At 38.5% G+C, this 15,394-nt stretch overlaps 1 protein-coding gene across 1 annotated transcript in view; it reads right to left on the bottom strand.

The window, feature by feature from the left end:
• Positions 1-3,568: 3,568 nt before the first annotated feature.
• LOC136856733 (zinc finger MYM-type protein 1) overlaps positions 3,569-15,394 on the bottom strand; it is a 179,501-nt gene continuing 167,675 nt past the window's right edge. The window contains exon 6 of the mRNA XM_067134809.2: positions 3,569-3,686. The gene's annotated coding sequence lies outside the window, so the exon portion shown is untranslated. The remainder of the gene's footprint in view (positions 3,687-15,394) is intronic.

The following is a 15,394-nucleotide window of genomic DNA, read 5'->3' as shown; positions in this document are numbered from 1 at the left end:
TTCCTCTGTTAAACATGCCAAATGAGAGCAGAGATTACAGTACATTCAGGGCCTAACCAACGGAGTATGCGCAGGGCACAAGATGAATAAGGAGTCATTCTACTGTTTAAATGTGGCAAACGTGGGCCTGTGTTTATGTATTAAAACATCGTACCGTTGCAAAAATATTTGAACGTTGCAGGATTCGAACCGCCACTGGCACATTCCTTCGATTGCTAGGCGAACGCCTAACCATATCTGCTATGCTACATGGCTGGAAATATGTTGGTAGTACGATGAGAACAGAGTACACATACGTCATCCTGTTCAGTGTTTGTCATTAATTACTGCACTGTTACCTCGTTTTATGCATTGATTCCCCTCTTCGTTACACCCGGTCACGAGGCACGACACATTAACGTAATTATATGGTAAAAAGACGTTGCTACGTGATTTCGAGACATGTTTTGCAAATGGATAACATTTCGCTAGCATTCCGAATCGTGTGCAAAATGTGCTCACTGAACATTAGTACCCTACACTACGCCTGCAGGGGAATAGAACTCCTATTAGTACCCCACACTACGCCTGCAGGGGAATAGAACTCCTGTAACCATGTGCATGTTAGTTGGACTGCAGCAAATGATATTGGAAGGGGCTGCTGAATCACACTATATAATAGCATGAGAGTATAATTTATCCTGGATATGGACCACTACACATATGAAAAATGCTCAATGGGCAGGTTCTTAGCCTCAAATTGAGCAAATTCTCGATAACTGGCAAATACATCCCTTGAGTTTGAATGTTGATTTGATAAAACACCTAATCAATTAACCAAATCTCTAGTCAACCATAGAGACTGGGTTCGAGCCCCACTGTCGGCAGCCCTGAAGACGGTTTTCTGTGGTTTCCCATTTTCACACCAGGCAAATGCCGGGGCTGTACCTTAATTAAGGCCACGGCCGCTTCCTTCCACTTCCTAGGCCTTTCCTATCCCATCGTCGCCATAAGACCTATCTGTGTCAGTGCGACGTAAAGCAAATAGCTAGCCATAGTAAGGTAACTGACCTCACAACAAACATAATTGAAAATCTGAAATGAGATTTTATATGATTTAATCAGTTTAATTATCAAGCAATACCAGCATCATTGTTCTTATCAGTATACTCTAACCAGGCAGTTATATAACTTTTGATCAATAAAAACACAAGGGAGAATGGATTCTAAAATTTTTATTGCCTTTAAGGAAATTTCAGGAACTAGCATAGATCAGTGAGGAAATGAATATAAACATATTTAATTCAATTATACTAAAAGTACATAGAAGTTATAGAGGGTGAGGGTGTTGAATCCAAAATGAAATATTATTACACTGGAATGCTGAGGAGTTTAGAACATACAACCTATGTCAATTTGACCAAGCTGAGGTTGAAGAGTTTATTTTTAACTTTTGAAGTTGATCAATGGGAACATCATTTTTTGAGTTTTATTAACTACGAATATTTAATTATTAAAAAAATTAGGTTTATAAATACGGAACTTTCCAAAAAATTGCAGTTTACCAAAAACACCCAACACAAGGTCATTTTGATCCACGTTTTTGTAAGTGATTCATGTCTTACTGTTGGTATCTCTGATTGTGAAATACTTCATATCACTCCCTTTACTCAGTCACCAATGGCATTTAGATGCAAGTAAAGCAACAATGCTTCTATTTATTTGTTGTTATTGGGCATGATGTGATCCCTGTCTGCTTCTCTTGAGAGCTTGGTGTAAAGATGCCTCATAAACAATTGTGTGACTAAAGAAATCCTGGAATAACTACATTTTATGGAGGAAGAATCTGATGGATGAAATGTAAGTTTGGGTGAATTAGATGATATCGTAATTCCAGCAACAAAAGCATCCAGTGATTATAAATAAATTGAAAATAACATGAAAAAATCTCTTTACCTCCCTTCATAGTAATTTTCTTTTTTCTTTATCTCCAACTCACGGATGTAAATTCAGTATTTGCCAACATTTTGAGAAGATTTCTTATATGTTGTTATGATTGTAATTTATGAAGAAGCTACTCATATTGCCCATATGGCTGGATCTCCAATAAATATTACCGCTCACAAACAATAGTTCTTTAATTTCAAAACGGCATTATCAACAATAAAATAAATACACCATCATTTTATAGCTTCGGTGAAATTGACCCAGGTTGGGCATTAAAGGCAAACTGAAAAGCCAGGTAGTGGAGTGGCAACTCATGAATAATCATAGTAGCTACCAACTAAAATATTTTTCACTACATAATTTCAAATACCTCATTATTGAAATTAATGGTCTGCCTCTGTGGTGTAGTGGTTAGTGTAATTAGCTGTCACCCCTGGAGGCCCGGGCTTGATTCCTGGCCCTTCCATAAAATTTGAAAAGTGGTACGAGAAATGGGGTGCACTCAGACTCTGGAGGTCAACTGAGTAGAGGTGGGTTTGATTCCCACCTCAGTCATCCTGGAACTGGTTTTCCATGGTTTCCCACATCTCCAGGCAACTGCTAGGATGGTACCCAACTTAAGGCCACAGCCGCTTCCTTCCCTCTTTCTTGTCTATCGCTTCCAATCTTCCAATCCCCCCCCCCCCCGCAAGGCCCCTGTTCAGTATAGCAGGTGAGGCCGCCTGGGCGAGGTACTGGTCATCCTCCCCAGTTGTATCCCCCGACCGAGGGTATAAAGCTGGACACTGCCCTTGAGACAGTAGAGGTGGGATCCCTCACCGAGTACAACGGAAAAACCGACCCTGGAGGGTGAACAGATAAAAAAGAAGAAATTAATGTCAGAAGATCAACTCCGAATTACAGTGAGTAAGTTATACTTGAGTTATAAACTTCATGGCATACTTCTTACTATGGACTACATCGGTTTGCGGCAATGCAAACGTATATGCTTGTTCAGGGCACTCTTGGTAGAAAACTTCTTTAAGCAAACAGCGCACTCAAAATTTTTCTCCCCAGAATGAAATATTAAATGTTGCTTCAGATTCCCACGAACAGCAAACGACTTAGAACATATCTGACATTGAAAGAATTTCTGACCAGTATGTGTAAACATGTGCCTTTTCAAAGCACCACGTTCAGTAAAGTGCCTACCACAGATTTCACAAGGGTACGGGCGTTCTTGAGTGTGTGTCAAGGCGTGAAATTTCAAGTGAGAGTGCCGAGTGAAGGACTTGTTGCAGAGAGAACAAGCAAATTTACGTTCACCACTATGGACTAACTTGTGAGCTTTAAGATGACTTCTTTGTGTAAACTCTTTACCACAGATTTCACACATGAAAGGTTTCTCACCGGAATGACTACGCATGTGGATTTGCAACGTACCAGGTCTGTTGAATGTCTTCGAGCAAACACTGCAAACGAAATTCCGTTCCCCGGAGTGAATGACCATATGACTTGCAAGATGATTTTTTCGAGCGTAACACTTTGTGCATAATGGGCACTGGAAATCCTTTGCTCCAGAGTGGACAAGCATATGTTGATTCAAATGATAACGGCGACCAAATACTTTAGCACACACTTCACATTGGTGCGGCTTGTATTTTCGGGGTTTTGTGGGATATGTTTTCTTCTTTTTAACTCCACTCTTACTAGAACCAGCAGGAGCATTAATGTCGCCAGTTCTTAGGGTTATTTTAGCTTCCAGTATTCCAGTAGCAACCCTGAAAGAGGAGTAACAGGTTCTTCATAAAGAAGCATATCAAACAAAGAAATATGTATGAGAGCAATTGCACCATACATATTAACAACACAATGAAAGCAGCTGATTTTCAATACCAGGATCAACAAAATAAAGTATAGCATCTAAACCTTCCTTGACCTAGAATCATCTTTACACTACATCTGAACTCGCCTAGTCACAAGATTGCCAGAAAGAAAGGACTTTAAAAAATAATACTCATTGGATTCACAAACAATTTATAAGAATGTTTTACAACATATCTCATTCAGCATAATTTTCTATTAAACTGTGAGCTGAATAAAGTCAACTTTGGTACAATTGGACCTCTGATTGCCAGGATTAAGTATAAAATTAAACAGATGCAATAAGTTATGATGAGACAGATTTGCCCACAATTGTTTCTATTTATACTTTATACCACTTGAACAAAATCAATATCTATGAAATGAGATATCATCTGGTGGCTGTTTGACAGATGACGCAAGATCATCAGGCATGCCAGTGAAGTGTTTAAGTTTGAAAGCACAAGCTCTGCTCAGCCCCTTGTACTGCTGGAAAAACAGCACTTTGAGACTCAGTAGGTAAGATTTCCTCGTAACCATATATATGTCTACTCCTTGGTCTCGCTTCCTGATATGGAGTCGGGGATGACGTGAGATGTTTTATGTGCCATGTTCTTTACGGCCGGATGCCCTTCCAGACGCCAACCTTAGTTTAATAGCTATTGTAAATATAATGGATGGTGAATTAAATTGATACGGAGATGGAAGGAATCGACTATGGCATATGAATAGGAACAGGCATTTGTCAGGAAGTGAAAATGGGAAACAACAGAAAACCATTCCCAGGCCAGTCAATGGTAGGGTTCAAACCCATCTGTCTCCCGAATGCAGACTTGGCTCTATAGTCATACTGCATTAACAAACAAGGCCAGTCTGCTCAATATCATGACCCTCTAGCAATGTAAATCATAATTATATGCAAATAGCAACATAGACTATCAGGTGATTTGTAGAATGTAGTTGAGGTATGCTTTTTAGCATTCACCCTAAGTCCCGAAAAGTATGGCACAATGGATAACTGCTATTACAGGAAAGTGTGATTTGCCACTAAAGACAATATGTCATCAGTCTGTAGCATTCCATGTGTTTCTGAGCTAAAGAATGCAACTATGCAGACATGTTGATGAAGGAAAAGGTCGCAGTAGGCTTGCCTCTCTGTGATGCTTGGAAAAATTTGTAGTACATATAAGGTGCCATATGGGAAGCTGGATTAGCTGGCATACCACTTGAATGGCTGCAGTTCAAAACCTTGTGAATGTTGTGTTGGAATTATGCCTGAAAAGTTAAATGATGCCAGGAAGAGCATCAGTCAAACTCAAGCCAAAATTCAATAGGACCACCCCCGTGACAAAACAAATAACTAGGATAAACCAAAGTTTTTGTGGAGCTGGCACATATTTCTAAAAGTTTAAGACCTATTCATGCTTTTTGACAAAAGTTCCTCCCTCCTGATGCAAATAAATTCCTTCTGGAATCGGTCCACAATGTATGGGTACCTTCATGAGTTGACTGGGTCCAACATAATGTGACTGAAATTCAAGCCCCCAAATGATGGGCAATTTTATACAAAATCCACAATGGCTTCTGCAGTTTGATTATATGGTCGGTCTCTAAGACTATTTTAATTGGACTTCCTGATGTCTTGTGCATCTTCTGCACAAACATATGATACATGAATGACTTCTGGCAAATATTGCAATTATCACATATGGTTTTCTGCTGGCCACCCTAAAAAGCAACTGACTACCCATGTACAACGTATGTGCATGCTCCAAAGCACAAATTCATAGCCTATTTCATCAATATAGCTCTTTACAAAATGTTGTGGTTTATAAGTGTGTTTTCTTTTTTCTCTTACATATGCTCAAATGTTTATACCTGTCAGTACAATTACCTATAGGATTAGTTCGCATACTCAAAGTACTTTTGGGCTTAAAAATGCCAATTCACAATTTAAACCTCCAGTATATTTTTTAAATGATGGAATAATGAATTTACACATAATTTTTGCATCTAAGGAGTGAATAAGTAGTTCTAAATTGCTACTGTAATTAAAGGAGAAAGTAAGATTAAATATAGTAATCTTACTCATTTTGTCACAACTTTACAGTTTTGTAGATGATATACAGTATATTTTACACAGAAAATATTGTATAAATTATATGAAGTTCGGAGAAATGTAATATGATCACTTAGTGCCATTCTAATGTCCTCAATTCATAAATAGCAGCACTTTACTCACCTTGCTGCCGGTCAATCAATGAACTGCATTTAGCACTGTGCCCAGGTGGCAGATTTCATATCAACTGTCCTTTCTTAAATAATTTCAAAGAACTTTGAAATTTATTGAACATTTTCCTTGATAATTTATTCCAGCCTCTTACACCTCATCTCATAAATGAATATTTGCCCCAATTTGTCCTCTTGAATTCAAACTTAATCTTCATATTAGGATCTTCCCTAATTGTAAAAGCTCCGCTCACATTTATTCGTATAAGGTGAATTGGGGTAAGTGCATACCCTACAAATGGAAGTGCAACTTTGAATTTTAAATGTATCTAAATTAATTCCATTACCAAAACAAGACTTCTTCCGCATACTGACTGGTTATTTATGTGCGACTACTGCACCTTGAATATGCTTCGAGAATGTATATTCCATTAGGAAATTAAATATCACTATAATGTCCAGAGTACGTATTTGCCCCATGATATGGGGCAAGTGCATCTCTAGCCTGTATTCTTCCATTAAATGTATAACACATAATCGTGGGGAAAATTCATATTTCAAAATTTATAATGTTTTCTATTTAATTCTTCAACTTAGTATGTTGGGGTGTGTAAGATACAAAACATCACAAAAATATGGAAATTAAAGATGAAAACTGGTGTTTCCTTACATTTATTCGTAGCTAAGTTGCTTAGGTTTCAAAGCAATTTATTAACTTAACAATAACTAAAAGCAAATTGTAAAACCAAGTTAAGTTACACCAAATAGGTTACAAGGAAAATATATGTCAACATTAGATACACTGTATCAAAGCACATTAAAAATTGTGTATGAAATTTTTAAAATAAAGGAACAAAAATTAAACAATTTCACTAACAGTAGACTGCAAATATTCATTTAAATAACTTACTGTGTTTAAATCTCCTTATTAATAAAACAAAAGTAAGCTTCACTTGTGGTCCATCATAAAAAATTGTCATATTAAGTTTCACTCTTCACCCATTCGCTGAGTAAAGTAAATGCAAAACAACAGTTTACCCCTGCGGTCTACAGATGGCGGAGGGAGAATAGACATTATTTCATCTTCTAAAATATAACTGATATCTTCGTTGGCTGGATATGTGAAAGCCAAGGTGTGCGAGCTTTCAGAAACCTTTCTAACAAATTTTACTGTAGGGTTTCCTTCATGATTAAATGATAAGATTTGTGCTACAGTGTGTTTTGAAGATTTCTTGCCACAAAGATTTACCAAGATCCAGTCTCCTAATTTTCATTCAGATGGATTTCTTCCTCAATTGTGAACATCCTCCAAATCATCCAATTCTTGCTCTACAAGTTGGGACAGGTAGTCGTCATCACTTGAATTCAGAGGAGTACAGATGTCACAATCTAATGAATCATGAACAAATTTTTTATACGTTTCGTGATCTTTCGTTCTTTCTATTTCCCTTTCCCACTTTTTCTTCGCACATCATCATTCGCTTGATAACATCATCATTTGTGATAACTTTAGCACCAATAGCGATTTTCTTTCGTTTTGTGTTTTCACCCAGTGAGGATTGTTCAATGATAGCTACTAATAATTACTTGAAAGTAGTGCTAGCTTGATGCGTGGCATTAATACTAGCAACAGATGCAGTGTGCTGGATATCTCCTGATCTTGAAGGGATGGGTTCGGTTACTGAAACACTAACAATATTGTCATCTGATGTTGAAGGGACAGTTTCAGCAGCCGAAGCATTAACACTATTATTGTTAGATACTGTTGTTCTTAACTTCCATCTTCTAAGGACTTCTGGATCAAATCTGTCTTCTGGTACTGTTGTATGATTGAAAGGATAGATTCCTCCTTTCTTAAACCCATTTACAAATTACATCCCTAGGTATTTCATTCCATATGTTTCCTACCATTTTTGCAAATTCACTCTTTGGAAGCTTCTGCCCAATATGTTTTCTCTGCCATGATGTAAGCGTTGCATCCTAGCGAGCTTTGAGAGACTTCATGACACTCAAATCTAACGGTTGTAAACGATGGCTTGAATGGGGTGGCAACTTGATTATCACCATATTTTCTTTCCTAGCCATTTGAATCAATTTTAGACCTACATGAGTTGAACAGCCGTCATATTAGGAGCACTGGTCACTCTTCTCCGACACATGTAAGAAAACTTTTCTTTAAATAGTTCTTGAAAACATCACTTTCCATCTAGCCATTGGCCGTAGCTGCATATGTCGTGCCTGGAAATCTGGTTCCTGCTGGTGCTGTCCATTGGTCCCATACATTTTTCCCTCGAAAAATTATTAATGGGGGCCCTCATTGCCATTTGCATTACAACAAAATAGGACTGTGATATTCTCCTTCCCTTATAAACTAGTTATTCTTGTACACGCAGCTCCTTTTGATCCAACTACTTTGGTTTTAGAAGGATCTTTGCAAAAACTGGTCTCATCGAGATTCCATATCAAGTGTAGTTTTTCTGAGAGCCCTAACTCTTCTATTCTTCAAAATGTTAAAGTACTCATATATAATGAATGGATCACAATTCATCGTTCATGCAATCTTGACACTTTGTGGTTTTTTGATTGAAAGATTATTCCATCTCATAAAGAGCACCAGCCAATCAGCTCCAGGATGTCCCTCCTTAAATGGCATTTTTATTCCATTTTGGGAAGCATATTCCTCTACCAGGGACATAATGTGTTTACTAGGTAGTCCATAGCCATATTTTTCAATGTATTTTAATCCTTCAGCAAGTTCAGTTTCTATCTGCAAGGATAAAGCTGTAGGACGACCAAAGTTTGTTGATTTCTTTCCACGCCTTCCCTTAACATGATCAACCAACGTACTACGAGGAATGTTGAATCATTTACTTGCTTATTCAGTGCCACATCTACCACTCATAACCTCTGTAATTGCTAAATTCAAGTCATCTTTCGAATAACCTCCTTCTCTGGCAACTTCCACACATAAATACGTACCATTGTGTATGCAAATGAATTCAGAGCTGATTTCGTATCTGAGATAGAGTAAAATAGTGAAAATTACCAAAAAAGTTAAATGCGAAAGTTTGCAAGTAATGGACAGGGTAAGTGCACACCCCACCATGCACTTGCCCAATTGGGCATGAACGAACTTACCCCATATACTTGTTCTGGCGGGACAAGAGCAACCCCTCAAGTTTTTGTAATTAGTTACGTGGTATTTCTACGATTAAATATGTTAATGAAAAGAGTATACTTTTAGCTTTTAAACTTACTATAAATGAAGTTATTACAATGAAATATGGTCCAGATACGTGGATTCGGAAAGCACGGTGAGTTCTGATGGTTAGTTGACAGCATTACTTCTGGAAATGGCCTATACAACTGCTTGTTAGTCGACTTCACCCACAACATCTAGTGTTAAATAAAGGCAAGACAACTTTACCTAACTCCCCAAGAGATGGCAGAAGTTTCAAACGGACAAATATATTATGGACCAGGGATGCACTTGCCCCATCTCATCTTACTGTCATTCCATGCTATCTCTGTACTGACAACTCAAAACATACCATATAGTAGAACATCCTCATCTCCTTACTCTCAAGTCTTCCCAACCCAAATGTTGCAACATTTTTTGCAACACTACTCCTTTGTTGGACATCACCCAGGACAAATCGTGCTGCTTTCCTTTGGATCTTCCTCATCTTGTATCAAGTAGTCCTGCTATGGGTCCCATACTCCAATTGGGGTCTTACCAGTGACTTACAGATATCCTCTCCTTTACATCCTTACAACAACACCTGAATACTCTCCTATTGATTGCAATGGTATGTAAGGAAAAAGGTTTGAATAATGAATTACTTCTAGGCAGCCCACAAATGAGAAGTTTAATTATGAATTATACTGATAATAGTTCAATTTTATTGAAACAGTCCTTCTAAGCAACCAGAAGCAACCTGCCTGGTGAAGTGGGGAAAAAATTGGAATCAGTTGTGCATGTAGGAACCAAATATTGCACAGTAACAATAATCACTAGCTTGAATGGAAGCAATAATATACAAGTGAAACCCTATGTCAATAGCATTCAGTTTCTATCAAGTTCAAGAAATACCGAGCTCGATAGCTGCAGTCGCTTAAGTGCGGCCAGTATCCAGTATTCGGGAGATAGTAGGTTCGAACCCCACTGTCGTCAGCCCTGAAGATGGTTTTCTGTGGTTTCCCATTTTCACACCAGGCAAATGCTGGGGCTGTACCGTAAGTAAGGCCACGGACGCTTCCTTCCCACTCCTAGCCCTTCCCTGTCCCATCATCGCCATATAAGACCTATCTGTGTCGCTGCGACGTAAAGCAAATAGAAAAAAAAAGTTCAAGAAATATTTTCACTCTCTCTTTTCATGTGCGGTTTTCTGGTAGCACTGATATTGACAAAAATATCTGAGATGTCACATTTTAATCACTCCATTGACTACTTGCAGCTTCTAGTTTCCTTAATTCAAGTACCAAGTTTAGTAGAATTATGTTTAGTGGTAGTTTATACCCAATATTGTGTAATACACAGACACACAAAATCATGTTTTTTTTTTGTTGTACAGAGAAATAAACCTCTTTAATTTTCTTGCCTTCTCCATTACTGCAGATTGGCCACAATCACAGCGAAGTCTGCCTGGTGTTCAGCTGTCCTTCTAAGACTACTCAAATTCAGTCCTGTCTAGTCCCGTAAGTTGTTCAGCCACGGGTGTTTTCTTTGACTGCGACCTCAATGTCAATAAATTTTACCCTCTATGATCAATTTTAGGAAGTTGTACTTGTCACTCTAAATATGCCCAAGGTAGCTGTCTTCCTTTTTTTTTTTTGCTTGTACATATCAACGATCACTCTCTACTCAGGCATCAGAGTATGATAGCAATGGAGACTTAGTCAGTCCACAAGATCTATAAAATCCTTCAGAAAACCCACAAATCGAAGGCATTTATTCTCCTGATGGTGTTATATTTCAGGTCCGTAATTCAGCTCCTACAGAAGCACTGAATATACACAGTATCTAACAAATTTGTGACGTGTCTCCCAGCTGAGGCATTTGTCACACAGTAGATTCATTTTCAGAAAGCTAGCATGAGCCATTTCCATTTGTAAACAGATCTCTAAGTCCTCAGTAATCCAGCTGCCAAGGTACTTAAATTTCCGTACTTGACCAACTTGTTTCTCATAAATGTTCATATGAATGTGAGCATTACGAGCACTTGTAACGGGCATCACCTTTGTCTTGTTGGTGTAAATTTTGAATCCAAGCTTATACCCTTCTTCTATGATTCTGTATACCAGTTGCTGAAGAACTTCAGTACTGTCAGCTAAGATGACAGTGTCATCTGCGTATCTCAGATTGTTGATCAACCTGCTATTAACTTTTATTCCTTCTTCCACTTTTATTTCTTGAGCAGCAGCTTGGAAGATCTGCTCAGAGTACAGATTAAACAACAGGGGAGATAATATGGCATTCTTCCCAAACTCCCTGTTCGATCCTGGTAGCGCGAGTCTCAGTTTTCAATTCCTATGGAAACTTCTTGATGTTCGTACACTTTCGGATAAATGTAAAATCTTCAATATCTATTCCTATTGTGTTCAGAATTAGCATGAATTTGGAATGTTCAACCCAATCAAATGCTCAGGCATAATCAGTGAAAAAGATACATCTTTAGACTGGTCTTTACATTGTTATAAAAGTGTCATACATAGCGAACATTGCAGTTTCTAGTTTCCTTTAATTCAAGTACCGAGTTCAGTAGAATTATGTTCAGTGATTTATTTACGTCTAATATTTTGTAATACACAGACGTATAAAGTCATCTGGTGTTTTTTTTGTTGTTTTCATACACAGAAATGCCACTCAGTATAATTACCTGTAAAATTTGTTTGCATGCTCAGAGTAATTTTCCTCTTTTGTAGTGAAAAACATTTCAATAAGCATAATTTTACCAGAGATATTTGAGACCTAACCTGCTCTTGACAGCTCTGGAGCCATGGCACTACTGAAAATGAAGGCATGAATTAAACTAACCAGTCCATACACTTGGCAAAAAACGACAATGTTCTCAGCACAACTGCATGGTGGGGTGGGAGACAAGCTGCCCTCTCTCCTCCCACTACATGCATGACAAATTCTTGCCCAAAATGCTTTCTATAAAATCAAGCTATAGCAAGGCTTATTAAAAATCAATAATTATAAGAATGACAAGTTTCTATAAACTTGATGATATTAATGGCTTATAGTGGTCTGTAATGACTACTTACAGTGACAATTTCACTACACTGAAAAACAGGAGATGAGTTTTCCTTGTCAAGTGGTTTAATAATGTTATTTGCTTTATGTCCTACTACTTTTACGGTTTCTGGAGATGCCAAGGTGCCAGTATTTAGTCCCGCAGGAGTTCTTTCACGTGCTAGTATATCTACCAACACGAGGCTGATGTATCTGAGCACCTTCAAATACCACCAGACTGAGCCAGGGTCGAACCTGCCAAGTTGGGGTCAGGAGGCCAGAGCTCTACTGTAGTATCTAATCATACGTGTTTTGAGAAAATGTAGTTTTCTTCAAGAAAATAATGTTGTTGCTGTTTGAGTCATCAGACCATAGACTGGTTTGATGCAGCTCTCCATGCCACCCTATCATGTGCTAACCTTTTCATTTCTACCTAACTGCTGCACCTTACGTCTGCACTAAACTGCTTGTCGTATTCATACCTTGGTCTACCCGTAACATTCTTACCCCCTACACTTCCTTCAAAAACCAACTGAACAGGTCCTGGTTGTCTTAAGATGTGTCTTATCATTCTATCTCTTCTTCTCATCGAATTTAGCCAAATTGATCTCCTCTCACCAATTCAATTCAGTATCTCTTCATTTGTGATTCGATCTATCCATCTCACCTTCACTTCCATACAATGCCACGCTCCAGACGAAAGTCTTCAAAAACATCTTTCTAATTCCTATACCAATGTTCGAAGTGAGCAAATTCCCTTTCTTAAGAAAGGCCTTCTTTGCTTGTGCTAGTCTGCATTTTATGTCCTCCTCACTTCTGCCATCATTTTTATTCTACTACCAAAGTAACAATATTCATCTACTCCATGTAAGACTTCATTTCCAAATTTAATATTTCCTGCATCACCTGACTTCGTTTGACTGCACTCCATTACTTGTGTTTTGGACTTATTCATTTTCATCTTGAACTCCTCACCAACGACTCTGTCCATACCATTCAGCAATTTCTCCAGATCTTCTACAGTATCAGATAAAGTAACAATACTATCAGCAAATCTCAGGGTTTTGATTTCTGCTCCTTCGATTGTGATACCTTCCCAAATTCCTCTTTGATTCCCTTTACTGCCTGTTCTCTATAAACAATGAAAACGATGGGGGGCGGGGACTGCAGCCTTGCCTCACTCCTTTCTGGATTGCTGCTTCTGTTTTAAAGCCCTCGATTCTTGTCATTGCAGACTGATTTTTTTATACAGATTGTAGATAATTCATCGTTCTCGATATCTGATCCCGAACACCTTCAGAATCTCAAATAGCTTGGTCCAATCAATATTATCGAATACCGAACGAGTTGGCTGTGCGGATAGGGGCGCACAGCTGTGAGCTTGCATCCAGGAGATAGTGGGTTCGAGCCCTGCTGTCGGTAGTCCTGAAGATGTTTTCCATCCCTTTCCTATCCCATCCTCGCCATAAGACCTATCTGCGTTGGTGCGATGGGAAACAAATTATCGAATGCATTTTCAAGATCTACCAACGCCATGTATGTGGGCTTGTCCTCCTTAATTCGATCCTCTCAGATGAAAAGTCAGAATTGCTTCACCTGTTCCTACATTTCTTCTGAAGCCAAATTGATCTTCTCCCAACTGAATTTTAACTTACTCTTTCCATTCTTCTGTAAATAATATGTGTTAAAATTTTGCAGCCATGAGATACTAAACAATTTTTTTTTGCTAGCTGCTTTACGTCACACCGACACAGATAGGTCTTATGGCGACGATGGGACAGGAAAGGCCTAGGAATGGGAAGCGGCCATGGCCTTAATTAAGGTACAGCCCCAGCATTTGCCTGGTGTGAAAATGGGAAACCATGGAAAACCATCTTCAGGGTTGCCGACAGTGGGTTTTGAACCCATCTCCCGGATGTGAGCTCACAGCTGCGCACTCCTAACCACACGGCCAACTCGCCCGGTGATACTAAACTAATGGTGCGGTAGTTTTCATACTTCTCAGCACTGGCTTTCTTGGGAATAGGTATAACAACACTCTGGTGAAAATCGGATGGCACTTCTTCTGTCTCATACATCTTACACACTAAATGGAATAACCTCAATATTTTGGTTTCTCCTAAGGCAGTCAGTAATTCAGAGGGAATGTCATCAATTCCAGATGCCTTGTTCCTATTTAGGTCTCTCACAGCTCTCTCAAATTACGACCTCAAAATTGGGTCTTCCATTTCATAAACATCAACTTCTTGTTCCAGAACCATTCATCTATATCTTTACCCTGATACAACTGTTGGATATATTCCTGCCTTGTCTTCTTTCCCTAAAAGTGGTTTTCCATCTGAGCTCTTAATATTCATACACCTAGTTTTCCTTTCTCCAAAGGTTTCCATGATTTTCCTGTATGCAGTATCTACCTTTCCTAGTACCATACAACCTTCAACATCCTTGCACTTCTCCTTCAGCCGTTCATCCTTAGCTGTCCTGCACTTTCTATCCACTTCATTCTTTAATTGCCTGTATTCTTTTTTGCCCTCCTTTTTTTGCATTCTTGTACTTTCATCGTTCATCAATCAGGTCTAGTTATCCATTGGTTCTTAGGTGATCTTTCCTTTCTTCCTATCATTTCTTCAGCAGCCCTAGGGACCTCATTCTTCACAACTATCCATTCTTCCTCTACTGTGTTTCCTGCAACCTTTTCATCTAGTCCTTGTGCAACATGTTCCTTGAAACAGTCCCTCACACTCTTTCCTTTCAACTTGTCTAGATCCCACCTCCTTGTATTCCTTCCTTTCTTCAATTTCTTCATCTTCAAGAGATATTTCATGACTAACAAGTTGTGTCAGAGTCCATGTCTGCTCCTGGGAAAATTTTGCAATCCAACACCTGGTTTCTGAATCTCTGCCTGATCATAATGAAGTCTATTTGATACCTTCCAGTGTCTCCAGGTCTCGTCCACGTATATGGCCATCTTTTGTGGTGTTTGAATATTGATCAAAATCCAATGACTTATTTAGAATGACAAATTAATTCGATGTTCGACTATTATCAAAACATTACTGAAAATGAACAACTGAAATACAGGTATTACATGTCTATTTTTTTCATCTTCAAAGATCGTAAACTAATAAAATGGTCCACTCAGATAATACTATACAGTTA

The sequence above is a fragment of the Anabrus simplex genome, chromosome 1 (assembly GCF_040414725.1).
Source record: "Anabrus simplex isolate iqAnaSimp1 chromosome 1, ASM4041472v1, whole genome shotgun sequence".
Classification (NCBI taxonomy): Eukaryota; Metazoa; Arthropoda; class Insecta; order Orthoptera; family Tettigoniidae; genus Anabrus; species Anabrus simplex.
The sequence above is the reverse complement of the archived record's forward strand: the minus strand, read 5'-3'. Positions and strand labels throughout refer to the sequence as shown.